Raw genomic sequence first — 25,827 nt, 5'->3', positions numbered from 1 at the left:
AGAAGAAATGGAAATAATTTAAAACATAGAAAGAAAACTCAGTGAATGAAAAGACCAGCATTTTTAACTCTATGAAAAATATAAACAAAGGAAGGAAGAATAATCATGGTATGTGACAATGCTCAGTTATAAAGAATATTAGGATAATCCTAATACTAATTTAACCCAAATTGTAATAGGATTATACTGTGAAGATGAGAAAGGAAGCAAAATGACATCCAAATAAAGAGTTAGCTCCATTTTCCATGCTAAAATTGACAATTAAAGAGATAGCAATATATGCATCGTTCTTAGAACTTGGGAAAGTTGTAAAGGTCAGGAGGAGCTTTTAAAAGGGTTGAAAGCTGTTGCCTTTGAGGAAGGGGAGAAGGGGCAAGTCAGGAAACTAAATTTTGTAATGGCTCTTTTATTAGTATTCAACTTTGGGTTTTGTTTTGTTTTGTTTTGTTTTGTTTTGTTGCTTTTTTGTTTTTTATTTTATTTTATTTTAATCTTAGTTTTATTTTTAATGTAATTTGTTGTCAGTTTGGCTAACATACAGTGTATACAGTGTGCTCTTGGTTTGGGGGGTAGATTCCCGTGACTCATCGTTTACATGCAACACCCAGTGCTCATCCTAACAAGTGCCTTCCTCAACGTCCATCACCTATTTTCCCCTCTCCCCCGCCCCCCTCATGAGCCCTCAGTTTGTTCTGTGTATTTAAGAGTCTCAAAAAAAAAAAGTTACAAACAGAGAGGGAGGGAAGCAAACCATAAAACTATTCAACTGTTTAAACTATATGCCTATAAATTATTGATTTTTAATTCAAAAATAAAAATAAATTCTGGATTTCTAACATAAACAGGTAGCCTTTCAGGCGACTAATTTTGAATATTAAAAAGAAACTAAGGGGTGCCTGGGTGGCTCAGTCGGTTGAGTGTCCGACTTCAGCTCAGGTCATGATCTAGCGGTTCATGAGTTCCAGCCCCACGTCAGGTCTCTCTGCTGCCAGCACAGAGCCCACTTCGGATCCTCTGTCTCCCTTTTTCTCTGTCCCTCTCCCCACCTCAAAAATAAATAAAACATTAAAAGATGTATGTAAGAAAAGAAAGAAAAAGAAAGAAAGAAATATTATATATTATATTATATATTATAATATTATAATATTATTTGAATATCTCTCCTGGCTGGGGAGAGGTATCATATAGATTACATCCAGGATAGCTCATCTGTTTTCACCTTAATATTTTCATGTGACTTCTGAAGAGCTTTTATCCTTTTTAATTGTTTCAGTAGTCAGGGATCAGATCTTCTCCAGAAAGGTCATCCACAGGCATAACAGGATTTACTACACGCTCACATAATTTCTCTAAAACACGATGGTACAGGCAATGGTCACCCTTTCTTGGGGAATAAGAAGATACTCCTCGCTGTGTACGTAAGCCTCAATGCCTTGAATAATCAAAGTCCCTCAGAATTGTGTAGTACTCTGGACTTTTCAAACTACTTTCTCATGTCTGTATTCAGCCCTGCCACAGTCCTGAAAGGTAGGAAGGACAGAAGCTCAGAGAGTGTGAGTGACTTCCCTAGGGTCACTCAGCCGGTAACAGCAGAGCCATGAGTAGAACCATCAACTCGTGACTCTCTCCACCGACCACGCTGTGCAGCAGTCTTGTTTTCAAATTTCATAAAGTCTCCATTTGTTTAATGGCTCCAGTCGCTGGCAGCCAAAAGACCAGATGGTGGGAAAAAGAAAGAGGGTGTATGTGAATTTCCTTCTCTAAAGCCCAGCCACTCTGCCGAGAGCCAGCCTTAGAACAATCTGCCCTCTGCCCAGAAGATTAACCCCAGATCCTGGCTTGCAAACAACACACATTTGGGGTCTTGGGATTCTTCCACATTCGAGGGTCTCTTTTAAAATTGGAAATGCCCCGGAGAAGTAGAGAAATCCTCAGACAGGGGTGGTTGGCAACCAGCTAAAAATAAGCCTGAGATACTGTAAGGCAGTTAAGGGAGGAAGAAAGACGCACCAATTTATCCTAATTCCAAATCGTTCCCAGGACTAACCTTGCCCATCCGAGCCAGAGTTATTAGAAAAGATTCCTTGAGCAGAAACTCAAACCATGAGGTGCCCACCCGCCTTTTGTCTACTGGTGAATATATAGCGATTGGAAAGCCAACAACCGAAACACAAAAATCTCCAGTAAACCCAGTTCACTAAGAAAGATTTAAGCTAAACTGGCATTTAGAAACCTAACAGTTATTTGTGCGTCAATTCTAAAGCAGTTGGACGTTTCATCTTGTTTGTCAGGGACAAGATTTTCTCTCTATTTTTAGCAAACATTGCAAGCTGGGCACGTGCAGCCTTTGCTGAACAGAATGCGAAACGGGGTTTCTTCTGGGTCCTCAATGTGCGGGAGTCTGACAAGGCCCAGAGCAGGGCAGAATCAAACACAGGCTGCGACTATCACTTGGAGATAAGATAACCAAACAACGGGTCAAACTCAACTCTGGCATCCGAGGTGGACTCTACTTTTTTTTATAGCATGAATGACCACAACACATCCATTTAGATTTGCAGCCTATTAGAATCCATTTGTGCGAGCTCTGTGTGCAATGGATAGCAAACTCTATGCGGATTTAAATATAGAGCAAAGGATAATTGTAAGACGTCTCAATCAGGGTTTCTGCTAGACTTCACATATTTTAAAGGCATAACACACAGAGGTTACATAACTGCCTTTACGGAAAACCCTGCATTCAGAGTTGTTTTTGAAGCCTGTTTGCAGCTGAGTGTTTACTAAATCAAGCACTAAAAACTAGATTTACACTGGTTTTTGGAAGCTGAATGCCAGCTGCAGCTGCCATTAGAGCAATTCAATTTCTTTTTTATAAAGCACAAGTAAGGCTCAATTTACTAAAGTTTTATTTCCTTTTTATGCATCCCATATGCTAGGGGAAAAAATTAAGTTTATGAGATTAAAAATGAGTTTTATGCTAAATGTTTACAAAGTTTCAGCTGGTTGCATTTGCGAGCCCTCAAACCCACCAAGTTCAGCTTCTGGGTTTTTTCTAGCAAAAGAAGGTCTTTGTGTTTACCAAAGGAAATGGCCCAGACCTCCTCCTCTGTTCCCATCTAGCTCTGGCTTCCCTTTCACATCGCATGATTTTATAAGAGGTGAGGTAGACAGAGAAGTTCCTCAGGATGTCAAAATCTTCAGAAGGAATGTCCTGTATGGACACAATTGCTTTTTTAAATGATTCTCCACCCCACCCCTTCCCTCTGTCTTGATTTAGCTAGTCTGGTGATGTTTTTCATTTCTGTGATCATCTCTAAAAAAGCAATATAGCTTTTACTTGATAGAAAGAAACATCTAGATAGCTAACAGCTGCTGAATCTGGAGAAGACTGCTTTTCATCACCTAATTACAAACCACAGTAGATTAGAAAAGTTGCATTTCTTTGCTCCAAAAGTAATGGGCACAACGAATTTTTTTTTTTAACTGTACATATGTCACTCGGAAGAACCCAATATATCCCCTGTGAAAATATTTCACTACACAAATTCTTCCTCCCTCTGAAATACTTTGGCCTTTCTTAGGATTGGTTTTTTAAATTACTCTAGTTCTGATTAAGCTATCAAAGAACCTATCATCTTGGGGAGCATTCATTGAAAGAGACAGGATAGAAAAAAAATTTTAAGATAAGAAACCCTTCTAGAGATAAGGTCAGAGAATCCATCCAAATGACCAATGGAAGAAGTCCATTTATATTCACTAACTTATGCTGTTTCTACTTAACTATTAAAAGGTTGAGTTTTAAGCTTTCCTAGAAGTGGTAAGGGAAATCCTAGAGCCTTACAGTATGAGATTGGAAAAGCAAAGAGAAAAAAATCAATATTGTAGATATCACAGTAGATGACAGATGGATGTTAGGGTCCTTTGAGAATAAATTGTTAATGGTCATTAAGGGAACTCATGTCCTAGCATGTCACGGTGTTCCAAGGAGGGCTCTTGTCTGAGAAGAGCTCACAGAAAACTTCAGCACTGAGATTTCCTGAGCAAAGAACAGAAGTGAAGATCAACTTCCAGGCATTGACCTACATGATGGAAAAGTTGATATGGACCAATTTTGGTCAGAAATACTAGCTAGGGGTCAGTATATTGGAGTTCTCTCGGTGTATGAACCAAATAATCCTATCCCAACAGGCAACTGCTGGCAAACAGGATGGTTCGTACCAAAAAGAATAAAGAAGAATGACAACCGTGTGAAATGAACGGTCTCCAGAAGGAAAGCTGAAGGATGCATACAGAGCACGGATCGATTTTATTGGTCTGTAGGCCTGCAGCTTCCAAAAGCAAAGAGTGGACACAGCAGAGATACCCCCGGGCACTTAATCTCAAATGCTTCTGGCAGCAAAGGGGATCACTGGGGACCCTGCCAGGAGAGGGAGGGACTTAAAAGCCGGGGTCACCCTGATTGTACAGCAAGGGGCTTAGAGCATAAATTACTTTTTGTTGGCATGTTAACCATCCCCACACTGTTTTAACTGTACCCCTTCAAACTATTATAGTGTAGAAAATAAGAGTCACACTGATGAACCATTGACCATATTCTTGATTTGGGGATCTTTACCCACCAGTTAGGAGAGACAAGGCACATGTTTACAAAACATCTAGAAAAGACTTAATTGGTAAGGTGTTTTCCACAATTCAGCGGAAATTTGGAAAGATAGAAGGACCCATGTATACAGGAGTGGTCTGAGAAATGTTTACAGAGAGATGAGTCTTGAAGGATATATAGCATTTGGATAGAAGACCGAAGAAGGCATTTCAGGCCTAAGGAAGGATACGAGCCACAGCACGGGATGCAGGTATAAGAGGGATATGTTTATAGAAAGGGGGGCAGCAATGAGGAAGCCAACTGGAGCAAAGTGCTAGGAGAGTAACAGAACACAACATTTGAAAGAGGGATTAGACTCAGGATTTGGAGCACTGTCCATAGTAGACTGGCAAGCAATGACAAGCCTTTGAAGGTTGTGAGAAGAAAAATCACACAGTGAATGTGGCACCTTAGAGAGACTGGTGTAGCGATAGGGCAGCACGATAAAGTGGAGAGAAACGAAGTTAGATCACTGAGGAGGGAGCAACAATGATCCAGGCGTGAGGTAATGAAGCACAAGTAGAAGCCATGAGGAGAGAGAGTTGGGGTACTTGTTCTCTCCACTCCCCTCCCTGCCCCCTCCCCATACCTTACTGGTAGGTGGTCCTACTTCCATAGACCCAGCTTTCTCTGGACTCCCATAGCATTGTTTACCAATGTGTTAGCCCCAGGGGGGTCCCCCAGCCCTTGCTGGTTTCCTTAACCATACCACTGGGTTTTGTCTGTTTGGTTTTGAATGGGCCATTTGTGCCTTTGCAGAGCCTGACTTATACAGACCACAAAAACATCTTGAAAGAAAAGTAAAGAGCTGTGAATTGGACTGGAAGAAAAGGAACATTGATGAACACAATTTTGACTGTGGGAAATCAGAAAACATGGCATAGAAATATCAAGGGCTGGCTGGGAGTAAAGATTCTCAGAACTGCCTAGGGTGAACCCTGGCTTCTCCACTTGGTAGCTGTGTCATGTCAACTGGGGGCACGATGCTTTGCATCCCTAGGCCGGAGCTCCTTCATCTTGTGAAATAAAGAGGATGACTGGAATGGTTCCAGACTTACTGTACATGCTGCATACGTGTGTTCTATTTACTGTTCTCAGGAGAACTCACGTGGGAAATATTGATTATGAACCAAATCTTGTTCACTTTGAGCCAAATGGTGGTGGTAGAATCCTTAGGTGGAAATTTCCCGGAAGCGCTTGGAAGTAAGTACATTTGGGCAAGAGGAAATTACTAAGGCAAAGATAGATACAGAGTAACCTGTGTGAAAGGGAAAGGGGAAACTTTGAAAATGGATGACCTTTTCAAAGGGAAGCATGCATCAAAAGAGTAGCAATGTTCTCAGAAATACATCCTGGACAAGCCCACAGTGAGTGGGTAGGAGGAAGATGAGAGGCGAAAAAAAGAAAAAGAGAAGCGGAAGAGTGGGATCTTACGGTAACACAGAAGCTAAAAGAGCCGGAAGCAATGAAAATGACAGATGCCTTTGAACTTCGAAAAGAGATTACCTGGAGCTTGGGGAGACAAATCTTGAGGCGGTGGAATTTGAAGGAAGAAATAAGTCTTTCTAAAAAGCTACTGGAGGGGGGCCCTGGGTGGCTCAGTCGGTTGAGCCACCAACTCTTGATTTGGGCTCAGGTCATGATCCCAAGGTTATGGGGTCAAGCCCCTAGTCTGCTCCATGCTGAGCACGGAGCCTGCTTGGGATTCTCTCTCTCCCTTCTTCTACTCTTCTCCCCCACTCACATCCTCTCTCTCCCTCTCTCTCTCTCTCTCTTGGAAATAAAAAATTTAAAAAAAATTTTTTTAAATAAAATAAAAACCTTGAGGAAGCAGGTGCAGCCAAAGGTAGTTCACTCTGCTTTTCCCCCATGATGCAGTAGTCACGGGCATACCCAAATTTTGGAAAGAAGAAAAAATTAAGAGAGAAAAACTGAAATTTTTAAGGAAAGAAAAAACAAGTAAAGTTGCAAAATGCTTCTGTGAAGACAGAAGAAGCTAGGTTGAAAAATCAAATCGGGGGACACCTGGGTGGCTCCGTCCTCAGATCATGATCTTGCGGTGGACGAGTTCGAGCCCCGCATTGGGCTCTGTGCTGATGGCTCGGAGCCTGGAGCCTGGTTCGGATTGTGTGTGTGTGTGTGTGTGTGTGTGTGTGTGGGTGTCTCTCGCTCGCTCTCTGCCCCTCCCCCGCTCATGCTCTGTCTCTCTCTGTCTCAAAAATAAAATAAATATTTAAAAATCAAATTGGAATTTTTTGGGGATTGAGAAATCAAAATTCCAAGTGTCTGCAGGGTTTTCCTACCCCAATGGCGCTCTTCTCATTTATTAACAAAGCTAGCTACTCAGATTTTAGTTATTACCGTCCAGCTTTGAAGTTGGGTTAAGCTGTGAATCTGAGCTAGTTTTACAGCAACCCCCTCCCCATCACCAAACAAAAGACAACCTATACTGTTTCACTTCAAAAGAACATTGTGGTTAAAAACATGGTATCCAGAGTAAGACTGGCTGAGTTTCCGCCTCCAACTTTGCCACTGAGTAGCCACGTGCTCTTGGGCAAATTACCTTTCTCTACCCAAATCTCCACATCCTAAAGTGGAGATAATAACAGGGCAGTCTTCCCTGGGCCACTGTGAGGAATAAATGAGATAACACAAATAAATAATTGAAAACGACGCCTGGCATATAGTACAGAATCAATGATCCTTGGTTATTATTATCCTCATACATCCACCTTAGACAATAATTATATATTAATTCTTTCTCCTCAGGGCAGTACTCTGATTTCTTTCAACTCAAAGAGAACATTATTATAGAAAATTCCCTTGATAATCATGCCCCAGGATAATGTAAATTCAGATATAATGCAATTGAAAATTGGCAAGTGTCTTCATCTGTGCCCAATCTCAGGTCTCAAACAGAGCAAAACAAGCAAAGCTCTCATTTTCTGAGAGGAAAACACATGAGATGAGGAGGTAAGACTGGTTGGAGAGACTGTACAACCCTGTTTCAGGAAATAGGGATGTGAAGGGAGGGTGTCCATATCCCCAGTAATCTCTCAGCCCAGTTTCCCCACACTGGGCTGAAGAAAGGGGCATTCAGTGACCCAGAGATTTCTGGAATCCCCACTGCTGCCCTGAAAGCCCAGCCATGCCCACAACCCAGAATCATCCCTACTGATGTTTAACCACAGAGCAGACACAATGACCACCAAGTGATATCAAATGGCACCTGGGACCAGGAAGGATTAATGGTGTCGGCAAGACTAGAACTCCTGGTCAATCAGTTGCACAGACTGGTCTCCAGAAAACTGTTTTGGGTTGATTAATAGTGTCTTTTTATTTTTAATTTTTTTTCTTAGTTATTTTTTTTTTTTTTTAAGTAGGCTCCATACCCAACACGGAGCTTGAACTCACAACTCGGAGATCAGAGTCACATGCTCTCTGGATTGAGCCAGCCAGGCACCCCTGATTTAATAGTCTCTTAAACCTGTTAGTTTTTCTGTCTCTCCCGGCTGGACTCCAATTTCCTTCAGGGCAGGGTTCATTTTAATCAAGTGGTTTGCTTTGTTTGTTGTTCTAATTTCCCACAATGTCCAGCACGATTTAGTGAGAGAACCATTACCATAGTAACACAAACAGGGGGCTCTGGAGGGATTTAGCTTGACCCTACCAATCCATAATCTCCATGTCTCCTTCAACCCCTTTCCACTCCCCTTTACTAATGAATTGTGCCCCCAATCCCCTTTCTTATGAAGATTCTGAAGCAACTTCTGAGTTGGTATTAAACAAATGTTCCTGGAATTTTCTGTTTGATGGTTTGATAGATCCCTTGTTTTATGTCCCTCAAGTGTGACTCTAGCTCCCCTTTGTGGAGGGTAAAGACCATGGGATCTCCGACAGGTAGTGCAGCTGGCTTGGGGTCCCAGGAGAAAAGGAGCAAAAATCCCACAACCACTTCAGTTGACCTACAAAGAAAGGCAAATGCTCTTTTGCGAAATGTTACCAAGACAGAAAAATCCTAAACAGAGCCAACAACAGGAAACAGACTGGAAACAACTACCTGGCCAACTCCTTTGAGTTGGACGCTGGTATCTACGCTTCTGTTTGAGCCTTCATAGGATCCCACATAGCTCCTCTTCTCTCTTGCTTCTAGAAAGGCCTTTTCCAGTCTCTTGTTGGGCAATCAAAAGCTTTCAAGGTTCATTCAGATACCTGCCAATGTTCATTAGAGCCGTTTAAAAAGTTAACAGTGGAGGGGCACCTGGGTGGCCCAGGTCATGATCTCATGGTTCATGGGTTTGAGCCCCGTGTCAGGCTCTGTGCTGACAGCATGGATCCCGGAGCCTGCTTCAGATTCTTCTCTCTCTCTCTCTCTACCCCTCCCCCACTTACCCTCTGTCTCTGTCTCTCTCAAAAACAAATAAACATTAAAAAAAAAAATTTTTTTTAAGTTAACAGTGGAGCAGAGTCTCTATGTAGGTTTTCCTCTATCAGAATGAAATGACTGCCTTCCTCCCACCCTCGCTTATGGCAGTTCAAGTTACCATATTTCATATTCTCACCCACCAATCTGTTCTGCTAGAAGTGGGCAGATAATGGCAGGAGGCTCCTCCTTTGCAGTCTTTTAACAATACTAACATACCACTGCCACCTTCATTTTTCTTATTTATTGCTTCAGAAGTGATGCTGCCCAGAGTGTAAACTCCAAGCAGAGTAATTGGTAAATGGTTCATGGCTGTGTTCATCTTTGAATTCATCGGTTGGATAAAAGACTCTGTTTACTCATTAGATATCCAGGTGGTTGTTTTAGCTTCAAGGAGTTTCACAGCACATTTGGGAAGGCAAGGGAGTAAGCAGATGATAGCCAGAGGCTGTGATAAGTGTTGTAGCAGAACTATCCACAGAGTAGAAAGGTTAAGAAAGCCTTTCTGAAGAGGGGAGTGGCTGGGCTGAACTGGGAAGCCATGCAGACAGAAGCTGTGCAATCAGTCTCTACAGAAGGAGCAGTCTACTCACTGAGACAAGCAGGGGCACAGCCCATTCGGGGAGAAATGCACATGGCTGGGGAGTAGAATCACAGGAAGGGACTGGCTAAAGATCATGTTGGAGGAAGAGGAAAAACCATATGGAAGAACTTACAGATCTTTGGCTGGCATGGGGTGGGGGGGAGCGGTGGGGGGAGGGATGTCATGAAAGATTTTTTTTAAATGACACTACGAGATCTTCAGCTGAGAAAGTTAACTCCAGAAAGAAGAATGATATCAAGTGGTGAATAACTCAAGGCTGGGACAAAAGGGAAGAGGCTATTAAAATAAGCCACCCAAGAAATACTAAGGCTCTTGACCAAGGACCTAATGGTGAAGGTGGAGAGAAAGAGATGCATTTGAGGAATAATAATGAGATTTGTGGAAAAATCATACGGACCGATAAGATGTAGGGGTCAAAAATGAAGGAGTCACCAATGATTCATTCATATGTTTCTGGCTTAAGCACCCAGGTAGATAGTGATACCACTCTCTGCCCCAAGGAATACGAAGAATTCAGGAAGAGTTTATTTGTTAGATGCACTGACTTGGAGGTTTCCATAGAACTAAGAGGAAATGCCCAATACACAATTAGATAGACAGCTCTTGAGTTCAAGGACGAATTCAAGAATAGAGTTACAAATTCAGGAGCCACTCATTGAGGAGGACGCCTGTTGGGATGAGCACTGGATGTTGTATGGAAACCAATTTGACAATAAATTATATTTAATATAAAAAAATTCAGGAGCCATTAGCAAGCACATTGGTGAGAGCTAAAAGCATGAGAGAAAAGAAGTTCATTCGAGGAGCCTATGAAGAATGAGAACAGGGCAGGGAATCAAGACCAGACTGAACACCAGCAGACCGTAGCTTTAGCTAACGTCCACCCTTCTACATGAAAAATGCAGAACAAAGGGAAGTCTTATTCCTCCATATTCTCTGGACGGCTTTATTTACTGTTCTAAAGTTCATTTGGGGACTTGTGTTATTTCACGAACACTACATCTTCCAATCTGAATTGGTCTAAGGAGCTAAGTAAGAGTGGGGGTCAAATTAATTGATGCAAAAGGAGAAGTGCATTCCAAGAAGCTTGGTTCAGACTCTCTCCCTGTCCTGTATGTCTGCATCTTGGCTTCTATCTCTCCTCGCTGAGGCTGATTCTCTCCACAGAGCAGCAAGCAGTACCACACAACTCCCGAGACTCACCCCAGAGAACAAGTCAGACTCATGCTCACTGGTCCCAAGTTCAAAATGCCTGAGGAAATTCTCTGGCTGGCCCAGCCTAGGCAACATGTCTATTCCCCAAGCACACATTCTGCCCAGAAAGATGGTATCCCCTGAAGGGAAGGCAAAAGAATAGGCCTTCACCCCCTCGCTTAGAGCACAATCCTCCCTTTGTTACCTCGTTCCCCCCACCAGATCTGCCTGGATGCCTTATACATCAGGGAAGCTTCTCCTCTTTTAGAGCCTATTTCATGTTCATTCTGCTCAATCATCCCTTAAAGATCTTATCGGCTCTCAGGCTGACACTCTTCACTCCTCTACCCTTCCATAGACACCTTTGCTTCCAGGACCCCTCGTGAAATCAACCTGTCTTCTGCTCACCTAATGCAAACCAGATGAGATGGGGGGAAGTCAGAGTTTACGTAACACTGGATCAGCCAAAAGAGAGAACATTTGCCCTGCTGGTTTCACACTATGGCTTTGCAATCCCACCAAGCAGGAAGCTCGCTGAATTCGAAGAAAACAAATTTATCACTCCTTTGTGCTAATTCTGATTTTTAAAAACACATAAACACACACAAATGTCTTTAGAGACATATGGCAATTTAAGACAGCAGGAAACCAAAGAACCTGACATTCTTGGAACAACAAATAAAAAGCTCCTTAAAAGTTAACAAGGCAAAGACGAATGTGGATTCTAACACGTGAAGTTAGTAAGTATTTTGTGACTTGGCTCTGCTGGAGGTTATTACACCGGAACAGAGCCAACATGGAAACTTAGTTTGAGCTACAATTCCCAGTGAAAGAAATCTCAAATTAGTCACCGTGTAATCTGGGTGTGGAGTATTTCTAATGGACCGCTAAGCAGATTGGTAATTAATTTTTGTTCTTTGAATGTAAGAAGAAATGAGACTGATGATGTGTCGGAAGACAGATTTGGAAAATATGGCTCTACCCAGGACCATTTATTAAAGGTTCCATGTGAATACAACAAGTTCTAAAATGTATTAGTCATTTTTAGTTCACTAAATATTTGATAGCTATTTCTTTGTTATACATATTGAAAATTTCCCTTCCATCAATTACTATTTCCTATAATTTTTATTTTCTTGGCTATGTGGACTTTACTAGAGGAAACAAGATAAGCAAAGAGTTATGTTTTTATACTTTATTTTTTATTTATAAATTAATAATAAATGAATTCATTAATAAATATTAATGTTAAATTGGTAGAAGATTGAATATTATAAAACAAATTATAAAAACATAATGCTTTGCTTACTTTGTTAATTAATTGTAATTTATTTATTAATAAACACTAATTTGGAAAGCTGAATGTATACAATGGTTATAATTCATTTTCCTTACTTCAGTCCTGTTAAGTTGGAAACAGCTAAAAGTTTTTTTTTTTCAGTCCATACTACCACTTTTCTTTTTTTAATTAATTTTTTAAAATTCAAGTTAGTTAACATACAGTGTAGTATTGGTTAAAGGAGTAGAATCCGGTGATTCATTACTTACATATAACACCCAGTTATACGTAAGTTATATAATATGTAATATTATATATTATGTATATAGTATACATAATAGTATGTATATATTATGTATATATGTATATACATATATACATATATGCATATATAGTATGTATATATTATGTATGTATATATAATAGTATGTATATATTATGTATATATGTATATACATATATGCATATATATATACATATATTATGTATATAGTATATATATGTAAGTTATATAACACCCAGTGCTCATCCCAACGAGTTAAAAGCTTTTATATTCCTTTTCAGTATAAGAAATCACATTTCACAGATATTACCACTAGGTGGCTCAAGTGGCTAAAATAACAGATGTGCAGGGAAAAGAAACCCAAATATTTAAAGATTTATATCTCTTTCTGCAGTTATATGCTTTATAGTTTAATTTTCTACCAATTTTTATACTAGTTGTAGATTATCTCTGTAACACTGCACACAGTGGGCAATAACTTTAACATAGGTCATCATCATGTATGCCATTTACATGAAGGAGAGAGAGGATTAGCGGACAAAATGAATGAGTTATGTTACATTTTGTCACAAAAAATGTAATAATAAAATAAATTAAAGTCTTATCAGCTGACTGAGAGCACAGCATTCAATGGGTATGAAGGGCTGACGTCTTGGGCTATCTTTCATTTTAATTTATCCAGGCATTTCTAGAGATTACCTTATTTTCTGGCAGTTGTGGTTCTCATTTATGTCTCTTCAAGGCAAACGATTTGCAGCCAGGGCTTGAGCGCTCTACAGTCCAGGGACCTTGAAATCAAACCATTTTTCCTTAATAGTTATTAAAATACAGGGCTCCAAATACTGCATCCATTATATCAGATACCTTGGGACCCCCTGCTCTTTGTGATACACAAAAAAGAGCAGAAAACAGTTACTTTTTCCCCAACTTTAATAAACATCTTATAATTCTGTTTGTTCAAGATACAGTGCCAGGAGGTCAAGAAAGAGGAGGTGGTCTACCAAGCTGGAAAGGAAAGTATTAAGCCTGTAGATTCTGCCAAAGAAGGGAAAACAGAACAGGGACCTTAGAATAGGAGGCCCTTATAAATTTCTTAACCAAGAAGAATCGGTATTTATTCTTAAAGATAGTTCTCTAGGCTAGCTTAGTACCAACAGAAGCCCTTCCCTTCTAGTTTAAAATTTAGAACCACTGAGAGGTGCCTGGGTGGTTCAGTCAGTTAAGTGTCTGACTTCAGCTCAGGTCATGATCTCGCGGTTCGTGAGGTCAAGCCCCACATCAGGCTCCGTGCTGACAGCTCAGAGCCTGGAGCCTGCTTCCGATTCTGTGTCTCCCTCTCTCTCTGCCCTTACCCCACTCATGGTCTGCCTCTCTCTCTCTCTCTCTCTCTCTCTCACACACACACACACACACGGACAAATAAATAAACATTAAAAAAATATTTTAAAATTTAGCACCACTGAAATCTTAAAGAAACGTTCTTTCAAGATACTGGTTTTGTCTTTAGATTATTTGTCTTTTTCCTGGAATTACTCGTCATTACATTCACCAACAATCAAAACTTCCATTCCAGAAGTTATTTAGTGGACTCTACTTTAGGGGAGAAGTAAAATCCTCTGTATGAGAGGAGTTAAGGGAGGATTTTCCTAATTCTCATAAGAGACAAGTCGCATTTTTTTCATAATTTTTAACCTCTGTAGAGGTATTTTTAAAAAATATTTTCCTTGGCCATTTATTACTTGTCATTTGGAAGTACATGTGGGAATCTGAGCTTGGCTTAAAAGAGAAGTATTGATTTTCTCTAAGGGAGATAATTTAGGTTCAGCTGCAGTAACAGCAGGTTCTGATATTTTTATATTCGTACTCAGGCACCTGACATTTAGGTTGTATTCGAATATAGAGTTGTAAATATAACATGAACTAGTTATCACACAGCTCTTAAATACTGAGATCTAATTACTTCTTTCCAAGTTTAACAACTCTACTTGGTCAAGGTTCTGAACACTTAGCTTCTTGAGAAAAGCACGAAATCTTACCTTCCCAAATTATGGCCATGCATAGTTTCCACTGAGTGATTAAAAAAAAAAAAAATTGTGTTTGGATGCCTGGGTGGCTCAGTCAGTGGAGCATCAGACCCTTGACTTCGGTTCAGGTCATGATCTCACGGTTCATGGGTTCGAGCCCCACATCTGGCTCCATGCTGTCAGCTTGGGATTCTTTCTCTCTCCCTCTCTCTCTGCCACCTCCCCCCACCCCCATGCTTGCTCTCTCTCTCTCTTTCTCTCTCTCTGTCAAAAAAAACCAAAAACAAGCAAACAAAAAACAGAACAAACAAACAAAAACCTCAAAGTAGCTGAAACAGTAAGAGATGAATGGCTAACATGACTGACTGCTTAGAGGTAGGGTTGGCTTCAAGGGTGGTTTGACTCAGTTACTCACCAATGTCATCCAAAACCAGGTTTCCTTCTGCACCTGTCTGCCCTTGTCAATGCCAGCTTTACTTCCAGTGGCCCTGCTTTGGCCATCCACAGCTGCCCGCTCCCATTCATATCTAAGGAAAGAGAAAGAAAATGGTCATCCAAAATTCTTCCAGAAGACAGAGGACACTTCCCTCCCAGAAATGCCTCAGCGGACACGGTCTGCAGGCTTACTGCCCACCCCTGATGCAGTAAGTCAGGCCACAGAAGGGGACCCCAATTGTCACTTTAGGCCCAAGCTGCATGCCCCATCTCAGTAACCGGAAGTGAAATCAACTGCCCCCTAGTAAATGAGCTGCACGCAGGAGGTATGGACACCCGTGCAAAACCCAGGGCTCTTGAAGGAAAGGAAGACAGTATCAGCTGCAGCAGGAGGGCGGAAGGGATATACACTATTTCATATACCTGACTGTATACGGGGAACTCTGGAACCATTGCTTAAGTTTGAATCCAGGCCCTCCTGCTTGTTAGCTGCATGACCGTGGGCAAGTCGCTTGTCCTCTCTTGTCAGGTAACAAATGGGTCAGTGATGTGCTTCATCGCTCATATCGGCGTTTTTCTAAAATCCACGACATTAGGGAGGCCGGGTGGCTCAGTCGATAAGCATCTGACTTCGGCTCAAGTTATGATCTCACAGTGGTGAGTTCAAGTCCCACATCGGGTGAGCACCAGCCCAGCTTCGGGTAAAAACACGAGCCCTGGGTGAGTCCCGCTTCTCTCTCTCTCTTTCTCTCTCCCTCTCTCCCTCCCTCCCTCTCTCTCTCTGCCCCTCACTCACTTGTGCCCTCTCTCTCTCTCTCTTTAAAAGAAGTAAATAAATAATAAAATCCACGACATTTCACCAAGATTCATCATATTCTTCCTTTGTGGTAGGCATTTAGAATTAGAAAGAACACAAAAGTGAACCAAATAATGTTCTACCTCAAAGAGCTAACAACTCAGGAGAGGAAATAAGAGGTTAGAAATGGTAGTAAAAGAAGGGATAAATTACATTAAAAAGATGTGTTTCCTAAAATGCATTCTTCTCTTCTTTTTTAATTTTTTTAAAGTTTATTTATTTGCTTTGAGAGAGAGAGAGCACAAGCAGGAGAGGAACAGAGAGAGAGAGAGAGAGAGAGAGAATCCTAAGCAGGCTCCATACTGTCAGCACAGAGCCAGATTCCGGGCTTGAACCCACAAATCACTAAGATCATGACCTGAGCCGAAATCAAGAGTCAGAGGCTTAACCAACTGAGCCCCCCAGGCACCCCATAATGCATTGTTTTTTCTAATTAAATAGTCTTTAAGTACAAGCATGTTTTTTAGTGTTTTACAAATCCTATACAAAACTGATATAATTTTTTTCTGGATAGCCATTCATTAATGAGAAATGTCAACAATAATTAATAATCAGACAATAAACCTACCAAAAATCAACAAGGAGTAACCAAATTTCAACAATAAAGTGTATAAAATATAATGTTCTCCATTCCCTAATATTAAAGAAAATGGAGAGGAGCAGAGGTGAGGACGGTTCAAAACTCACTGGACTTTTTCCTTGGAAGTATAATCGTGCTTACAGGAAGTATGTGACAATTGGAGACTCTGTGACTGTGACGTCACAAAACGACCCTCACCGTGGACACTTAGGAAGTTGCCATTTCCGGGCCTCGAGTCTGGCCCAGCTTTTGCCGAGGGTGGGAATGGACAGATTCCCTTGGTCCTAAGAGTTTATTCTCTTGGAGCAAAATTGGGAGCTAAGAGTTTGCTTTTTAAACACCCTTAATGGGCAAACAGCATGCCAGCAAAGCAACTCAGTAACATCACCCTTAGGGGGAGCTACTGCGCCTCTCGCTCGCGGGGGTGACCTCCCTCCCTCACGGCCCGGAGGCCCCAGGACTCCACACAGCTCACAGCCACTGCTTTCCTTTCAACCCCAAGTCCTCAGAATTGTAAACACTGTCCTCTTTACTGAATGTTTTCGCTGTGTTAAAAACTAGAGTCATAGTAAGGTAACAGTCCTGCGGGGCGGAATAGTCCAGCTAAATAACACCAGGTGGAAGGCGCATATTGTCTTTGCTCCAAAAGAGCAGAGAAAAATGTTCACCGCCATTTGCATTCACTGATACTTCTTGATAGCCTTTTGGCAATTCCTGAATAAAATTTGCAGGGCAGGGGAGAGAGGTAATGTTCGTGAGCACCTAAGATCTTTAACATGGAACCCACAGCACAGAAGCTAACTGGCATTATTTCTGCCAAGCTGTGAGAGCCCGAGGGGCACAGAGCTTTTCCTGTTCTGGGTCCCCAGTGCGTGGCTCGGATTAATACCTCAATAAGCGTATGCCGAGTGGAGTTCAATTTTGCCAGAAGCCTTGCAAACCAACCCAGAGTAGATGTGACCGAGAAAACAATGACGTGAGACATACAAATGGGAGGACTGAAGTGGAGCCTGGAGAAGATTTACAACTGAAACGTTATCTCAAGAAGGGAGTGTCTAGCCAGAGCTCCCTCAGAGCCAACAACCACGAGCGGTGTGGGGGGAAAAGAAAAAGTCCACAGCATTCCGGAAATGAGAATTGCAAAAGACCAGCCCGGTCCTCTTGAGTCAACCCTTGATCTTACAGGTGAGAAGAGAGAACGAGGTCCCCAGAGGGAAGCCACTTGCCGCAGTCTCTTAGCTGACTACAGGCAAAGGCGAGACCATGAACGATTTCATCCCGGGGTGAATCCCAACTCCATGTAACAGAGGCCACCTCACCCATCCCGGGCATGGAGGACAGGCCTGGCTTGTCAGCAGAGAGGCTTCTTGAAAAACCAAGCGCCAGCTCAGAGTTCACGTCGGAGTTTCACTGATCATTTCCGGGGCTAGGGCAAATGGCTCAGCGTCCAGTTAGAAATGCAATAAAATTGGGGCCCCTGGGTGGCTCCGTCGGTTGACCGTCCAACTGCATTCAGCTCAGGGTGTGATCTCAGGGTTCGTGCGCTCGAGCCCCGAATCGGGCTCACTGCTGTCAGCATGCAGCCCGATTTGGATCCTCTGTCCCACTCTCTCTCTCCATTTCCCCCACTCATGCACTCTCAATCTCCCTCTCTCTCTCTCTCAAAAATAAACATTAAAAAAAAAAAAGAAATACGATACAATAAAAAAAAATAACACTTTACCCGTTAGAAATAAGGAAACAGTGAGTCTCCCCCATTCCCCTTGTGCCCTGACTCACCAAAGTCCATTGCAGGAGATCATGGCCAGAGCCCCCTACAGAGAAAAAAAAAAGGCCAAGAGAGAGCCTAGTTTCTCAAAACTCTTCCTTTAGGTCTTTTGAGGATTCTGGGCTCCAGAGTTTCTAAAAGACCTAGATTATTAGAAATGCTTTGATGGGGTAACGCAAGTTGAAATCAGAAGGCGTGTGAACGCGCAAAGAAGATATTGCCAGACACATGTATGAGATTCATCAAAATCCCAGAGTGAAAAAGGGATGCCATTTAGCAAAAGCCAACCACCCTGTCAGCCTCGTCATGTGATTCCTCACATTCTCGTTCCAGCATATACTGTTTTGTAAATGTTATTTATTTATTTATTGAGAGAGAGAGAGAGAGAGAGAGAGAGAACAGGAGCAGGGGAGGGGCAGAGAGAGAGAGAGAGAGAGAGAGAATCCCAAGCAGGCTCCATGCTGTCAGCACAGAGCCTGACGTGGGGCTTGAACTCACAAACTGTGAGACCATGACCTGAGCCACAATCCAGAGTTGGACACTCAACCGACTGAGCCACCCAGGTGCCCCCCGATGTATACTTTAAATATCTACAACAAACTCCTAAGCTGTACGGTGAACAACAACCTGTCAGATGGTCATTTTTTAACAGACGCTGAAGCAAATAAATGCATGGCTCCTGCTTCCATTCATACACTCAATCTATCATTCAATCCTGAATTGATGAGCCATTTATCAAGGGATCAGTGTATCAGGCACTTCGATTCTAAGCTTTTAAGATAACAAACAATCCTTCCCTCCCGGACTTCCAATTCCAGACAGGGTGATAGAGAAGAAACCAAATTACGACTTTGCGATGAGAAAGTGCTTTAAGAGCAGGATGACGGCAAGGTCAAGGGAGAACAGAGGAGTGAGGGAATCCTCTCTGATAATACGTGGGGATGTTCACTCAATTAGATTTCTGGGGCCGAAGACTCCCTGTTGACTCATTTCATAAACTAACAGTCATGCAATTTTCTCTCTAATGGTAAAACCTCCAACAACGTTAATTCCAAATTCACCGGGTTGGTACTTAATAAACACTTGTAGAATTGAATTTTGTCTCTCCCTCCCTCCCTGACCTTCTACCTCTTTCAACCTAACAAGACGCTTGTTTAACTTGCTAGCTATAAGAAAATGACCTTGCAAATTAGCAAGATCATACATTACAACCTGAAGTAAATAGATTTCCTTATATGGTCGGAAAGCTGGAAATACAGGTCAGCTGTTCTCCAGTTAACAGAAGAGTCTTCCAAGATGGTTACATACATTTTTAAAATCTGTTGTTGAATCCTAGAACAGGGGGAATTTGGAGATGACATAGACCGACTTTCCTATTTTTGCACAAATATACTGAGACCTATACTGATTGAATGAAATAGCCAAGCTCATAAAATTAGCGTTAGAAGGTACCTGGCAACCTTTAATTATTGTTGTCACAGAACTCACAGTCACTGCCTTCCATTTACTCAAGGTTTTAGAGCCGTCAACAAGAGCATTCTTGGGGATTCTTGGGGATTCTTGGGGATACTCCATATGGAAGTTACATTTAACTCATCAGCCTACCAAGCTTTGACTCGTCACCAGCAAGGATCTGGTTCCAGCTCACCTCGGCCACAACCCTCTCCGTGCTCGGCCCCTAGTCCCAATCACTACCAACAAGGGCATCTCATCTAAAACCCCACTTTCAGACACCCCACCTACCTCCCACCGGCTCGCTCTCCCACACCCCAACTCCAGCAGTGTTTGACTCTATTGGCGCATCATTTCCATTGTTCGTTCCCCCTCTCACAGCCTCACTTTTCTTCACGCTCGGCTCAAATTCCGTGATCGACATGGTAAGCGCCCCTTGCCAAACACCCCCAACACCATATTCATTACTCCTTCACTCATAACTACCTGAAAAACTCCATCCTTGACCACATCTGACTCTCTCTCTCTCCACTCCTCACCTGCACCTGTGCAACTAAGGAAGACACGGTCATGCCGACTGCTCTTTCTGCAAAATCACGACCACAAGCGACAGGTTGACCCTCAACCCTGCCTGCCAGTTGTGCGCTTTTAGCAAGTGTGCTCTCCTAAACAAATATTCCACACCTTCTGTCTTCTCAAACCTCCCAAACCCCTTACCCTCTGCAAGATCAGCTGACTGCTTCTTATTTCAATGAGACAAAATACGATCGCTGTCCACAAATCTACTAACTTTTTGTAGCTGTAGCCATATTCCTTGTCTTCACTTTTGAAACAATGAACTTGGTCCTTGTGCATTAGATCTCACCCCCTCTTGCCTACTCAACAATTTCAGTTCTGCAAATATCTCCTTTCTCCTGCGTCGTCAACTTTTCTTTCTCTACAGAATCTTCTCCAACAGCATTTACACATGCTTCCATCTTAAAATGTCTCTGTGGTCCCCACATTTCTGTCTAGGTACTATACCACTTCTCTGCTTTCATCAAAGTCACCCATGACCTCTAAATGATCAAATCCAGTCATCAGTTTTTATTCTTTCTCTTCATTATCAGCAGGATTTGACACATATAACCTCCTTTCCTCCTTGAAATATTTCTTCTCTTGGTTTCTGGACAACACACTCTTGCTCTCCTTCTTCATCCTTGGCCCCTTAGTCTCAGCCTCTTTGATGGATCCTCTTCTTGCCAACTTACAAATGCTACAATGTCCTAGGGCTTTCTTCTTGAACCTCTTCTCTACCTACCACTTTTTTTTAATGTTTATTTATTCTTGAGAGAGGGAGAGAGAGAGAGAGAGAGAGAGCAAGGGAGGGGCAGAGAAAGGAGACACATAATCTGAAGCAGGGTTCAGGCTCTGAGCCATCAGCACAGAGCCTGATGCGGGACTCGAACCCATGAGCCATGAGATCATGACCTGTGCCGAAGTTGGATGCCCAAATGACTGAGCCACCCAGGTGTCCCACCCCTTTTTCTTTTTTTAATGTTTATTTATTTATTTTGAGAGAAAGAGAGCATGGGCAGGGGAGGGGCAGAGAGAGAGGGAGAGAGAAAATCCCAAGCAGGCTTCATGCTGTGAGCACAGAGCCCAACACAGGGCTCCGTCTCACAAATGGTGAGATCATGACCTGAGCTGAAATTAAGAGTCGCACGTTTAGCTGACTGACCCACCCAGATACCCCTCTACCTATCACTCCTGCGATGATCTCAGCCTGCTGGCTCTAAATACCATCTAAATGTTCATGGCTCATCGATTTATACATCTAGTCAAACTCTGAACCCCAGACATACCTATCTAACCTATATTTCCCCTTGGAAATTAACTTAAGCTTTCCAAACAGAACATTAGCCCTCCCCCCAAAACAAGCCACGAATCCTCCTCATTCTCCTCCCCAACTTAGTAAATACCAACTTGGCTCATTTCGTTGTTTGGGCCAAGCCTTACAAATCGTTCTCAGTGTATTTTTTTCCGTCATTGCAGCTCACATCCAATCTATAAGTAGATCTTGGTGACTGTAGTTTCAATCCATTTCTAGAATTCTATCAGTCTCTATCACCCCCAGTTTATCCCCTGGACTATATAAAAGCAATCTCTTCACTGCTCTTTGTCTTCCACTTTGCCTCCCTACAGTTTTGTTTTTTTTTTTTTTTTTTTTTTTTCTCCACAGAACAACCAGACTGAGACATTTCAAATACAAGTCTAATAAATTATGTCATTCCAATGGTTAGATAAGTCCTTTCAATGACTTCTCAAAGTAAGTCTCAAAGTAAAGTGGAAACTTTCTTGGGTTTGTTTGTTTGTTTGTTTGAAGTAGGCCTCATGCCCAGCATGGAGCCCAACATGGGGCTTGAACTCACAACCTTGAGAGCAAGACCTGAGTTGAGATCAAGAGTCAGATGCTTGACCGACTAAGCCACCCAGGTGCCCCAAATTGGAAGTTGTTATGATTACTTCTAAACCCCAACATTATCTGGCCCCACCTCTCTGCCTTCATCACCGACATTGCCCTGGCTCTCTTCCTTCGATTCATCACCACCCACCTTGCTATTCTTCCAATTCGCCAAGCATGCTCCTATTTCGGGGCCTCTCAATTATTTCTTTTCTGTTGCCTGGACACCCCTTCCCTCACATGGCCAACCCCCTGGTGGAATGTTATCTTTTCAGAGTATCTGTCCCTGACTTCCCATCATCTGCTGTGGGAACTGTCCCCAAATTGGTGATTTACACACATTACTATTATCCCTTATAATTCTGGAGATGAAATGAGCATGAAGGAGAGTGAGAGACCATGCAGCCCTGTGGTAGCCAGCCTCTGCGATGGCTGTCCGTGAGCCTCGCCTCCTAGTACTAATACCCTTGTGTGGTCCCCTCTCACACTGAACCTGACTGACCTGTGTGACCAACAGAATATTGTGGAAACTACATGCATGATTTGGACACCAGCTTATAAAAAACATTGAGCTGATACTTTGGTGTGTTTGGGATCATCTCCAAGGGAAGCAAACTGCCATGCGCTGAGGCCATGAAGCACCCCAATGGAAAGGTCCGCACGGCGAGGAACTGAGGCCTCCTGCCAAAGGCCAGAACCAGCTTAACAGCCTGTGATGGAACCAACTCCGGACCTACTCACACTTTCAGATGGCTGAAGCCTCAGCCGACATCTTGACTGCCCACTTATAAGAGGCTCTGAGCCAGAACCACCAGGCTCAGAACCACCAGTGCTCTGAAATTCCTTACCCACAGAAAGCGTGTGAGAGAAGAGTATATTACTGTTTCAAGTCTAGGAGAGGTTTGTTGCATGGCAATAGCAATAATTTACTAATACACAGTGCTGTCTGAAAGAGCCTCCCCTACCAAACCCGAGCACTCTTAATCTCTCTCCTCTACCTTATTTTTTTTCCATTGCATTTATCACCGTCTGACATAGTATGTATGTTTATTCGTCTATTTGTCTCCTTCCCCTTTCACCCTCTAGATTGTAAACTTCAAAAGAAAAAGGATTTTATCTGTATTTTTCCCTGTTATAGTCTCAGTGCCTATAACTGTGCCTGGTACATAGTAGACACTAAAATAAACCGTATTACTCATTCTCTTTATCATCAACATATACTTATTACTGCTGACTCCTTAAGACAGCATATTATTACCCTGGTGTTTTACTGTAATATTTATTTATTTAACAAATATTTATTGAATACCTATTCCATGCAATTATAATAATAGGTAAAAATCCAAATGCAGTATATGTATTGTTTCACTTGATTTTCAAAACAGCCACATGCCAGCTATTATCAAGAGTCTGATGTCGGAAGTACTAAGTTTGAGCTGCCTGTGAGACATCCAAATGGAAACCTCAAGTGGACAACTGGATTATAAGTCTGGAAAACAAGGCAGAGGTCCAGGGTGTGGACATAATTGGGGCATTTAAACTCATGGGACTGAATAGTCTCCCTCAGGAAGAAGCATAGTTAGAGAAGAGAAAATGAATGATGGAGAATCACGGGAGTACTGTAATAGCAACCCGGAGGAAGGGGAGGGACAAGCGAAGGAGACTGAGAAGCACCAGCCAGCAAGGTAGAAAGAAAACAAGGAACCTACAGTGTCTTGGAAGGTGAAATAATATACTTTAAGGGGAAAGAGATCGGCTTATCAAATGCTGCTGGGAAGTAAATTCAGATGAAGACACACAACGGGCCATTGGAATACAATGTGAAAGCCTTGTTAGTGAGTTGGTGGGGGAGAGTAATGGAAGCTGAATTGCAGAGGGGTGAAGGACAGGAAAAGGAGGGAATGACTAGAGACAACTCTTCTGAGAGGTGCAGAGGAATGTGGCAGTACCCGGAAGGATACGTGGGGTCAAGAGAGGCACTTTAAGATGGAAAAAACGACAGCATGTTTGTTTGCTGATAGTATTAATATATTAAACAAGAATCCAGACAGATATTGGAACAGAGTCCTTGATTAGGTAGGAAGGAAAGGATCTACTACGCCAGAGGGGGGCGTGAGATATGACTTGAGATAGAAACAAAGTCAGTTCTTCCACAGGACCAAGAGGACTACAAGGGATCAGATGGAAGGGGGAACGTGTGGAAAGAATCTTCTCTTTGCTCCCATTTCCTCAGTAAAATACTATGTCATCCAGCGGAGAGGGAGAAGATGTTAAGAGTTTGAAGGGAAAGGAGGAAGTGTGGAAGATTTATCTAGAACAGCTGGAAAGGAAACAGACCACATAATTATGGTAGTCATGACCTATAGCTCTAGGACCTCACTTAAGATTCATGCCATGTATAAATGCCCCAAAATTCATAGGTTGAAACCCCAGTGTCTGATGTGATAGTATTAGGATGTGGGGCTTTGGAGAAGTGCTTAGGTAATGGGGGTGGAGCCCTCATGGGCTTAGCAGTCTTATAAAAGAGACCCCAGAGAGCTCCTGGTCTCCTTCTACCATGTGAGGATACAGCCAGAAAGCACCAGGTATGAGCCAGGGAGAGGGCTCTCACCAGAATGACCATATTGGTGCCTTGATCTCAGACCCTCCAGCCTCTGGAACTGTACAAAATAAATTTCTGTTGTTTATATGCCACCCCATCTGTGGTATTTTGTTTTAGCAGCTAGAATGGACTAAAACAGTCCATGAATTTAACAAGCATGTTTTTCTCAAGCCCTGTCCAGCTGCAATGGGTGAAGAGTTGAACTTTTCACCAGGGGGAACAATGCAGTGGATGTTGTGTGCATGATGGACCATGGATCCTCAGCCGGGCAGAGTGGGACTGAGCAAAAGTGGTATTGGAGGTCCCAATGGGGTCCAACCATTATTGGAGTTAGAATCCCAAAACCTTGGGGTGCCTGGGTGGCTCATTCAGTTAAGCGTCTGACTTCAGCTCAGGTCATCACCTTGCGGTTTGTGGGTTCAAGAGTCCCACGTCAGGCTCTGGACTGACAGCTCAGGACTGGAGCCCTACTTTAGATTCTCTCTCTCTCTGCCCCTCCCCTGCTCATGTTCTGTCTCTCAAAAATAAACATTAAAAAAAAAAAAAGAATCCCAGAGGAAATGAGTTAGACAGATACAAGATGATGGTTAGAGAGTGGGGCTGCTTACAATGGGAACTTTGGAATGTTATCACTGGTAACAAGAAGATCAAGACAATGAGCAAGGGGAACGTGATGAGGAAGGGTAAGACCCAAGGCCATTCCATGAGGGGAGGTAACAAACTGGGAGATCAAGGAGTTAAAAGCACAGACATTTATGTCACAAGAATGATGACAGGACTGTCCTTAAAGGAGTTAGTGTGTCAGGAGCTAATGTCCTCAAGGAATGAGCAGGAATGACCCATGGTCTGCAACAAGGAGCGGCAGTGGGTGGCAATGTCTGTCTTTTTTTTTTTTTTTTTTTTTTTGATAATTGTTTTTGTTTGTTTGTTTTTGAGAGAGAGAGCGAGTGAGGGAAGGACAGAGAGAGGGGGATAGAGGATCTGAAGCCGGCTCTGTGCTGACAGTACAGAGCCCTATGTGGGGCTCAAACTCAACAACCGCGAGATCATGACCCGAGCCAAAGTCAGATGGTTAACCAACTGAGCCACCCAAGCCCCCTGGCAATGTCTCTTGATAGGAGATTCGGGGCTGAAAGTATTAAGGCGGAGGGGAGCAGAAAGGCCTGGAAGTGGCAGTGTGGGGAAAAGGAGGATATCCTTTCACCCGTTGTGTCCAAGGGGAGCCAGGGTGTAGGCAAGAAA

At 42.6% G+C, this 25,827-nt stretch overlaps 1 long non-coding RNA gene across 2 annotated transcripts in view; it reads right to left on the bottom strand.

The window, feature by feature from the left end:
• The window catches only part of LOC123590829, a 52,046-nt gene that overhangs the window by 21,153 nt on the left and 5,066 nt on the right, over positions 1–25,827 (bottom strand). The window contains exons 2-4 of one of the 2 annotated variants that reach the window (XR_006708996.1): positions 14,865–14,976; positions 13,125–13,213; positions 8,708–8,854 (exon numbers count right to left, since the gene is read on the bottom strand). This is a non-coding gene — a long non-coding RNA (uncharacterized LOC123590829). Of the gene's footprint in view, positions 1–8,707; positions 8,855–13,124; positions 13,214–14,864; positions 14,977–25,827 lie in introns of those variants that run through there. The other variant, XR_006708997.1, reaches the window with a different exon arrangement.

The sequence above is a fragment of the Leopardus geoffroyi genome, chromosome B4 (assembly GCF_018350155.1).
Source record: "Leopardus geoffroyi isolate Oge1 chromosome B4, O.geoffroyi_Oge1_pat1.0, whole genome shotgun sequence".
Lineage (NCBI taxonomy): Eukaryota > Metazoa > Chordata > Mammalia > Carnivora > Felidae > Leopardus > Leopardus geoffroyi.
This window is presented reverse-complemented; position numbering and strand designations above follow the sequence as displayed.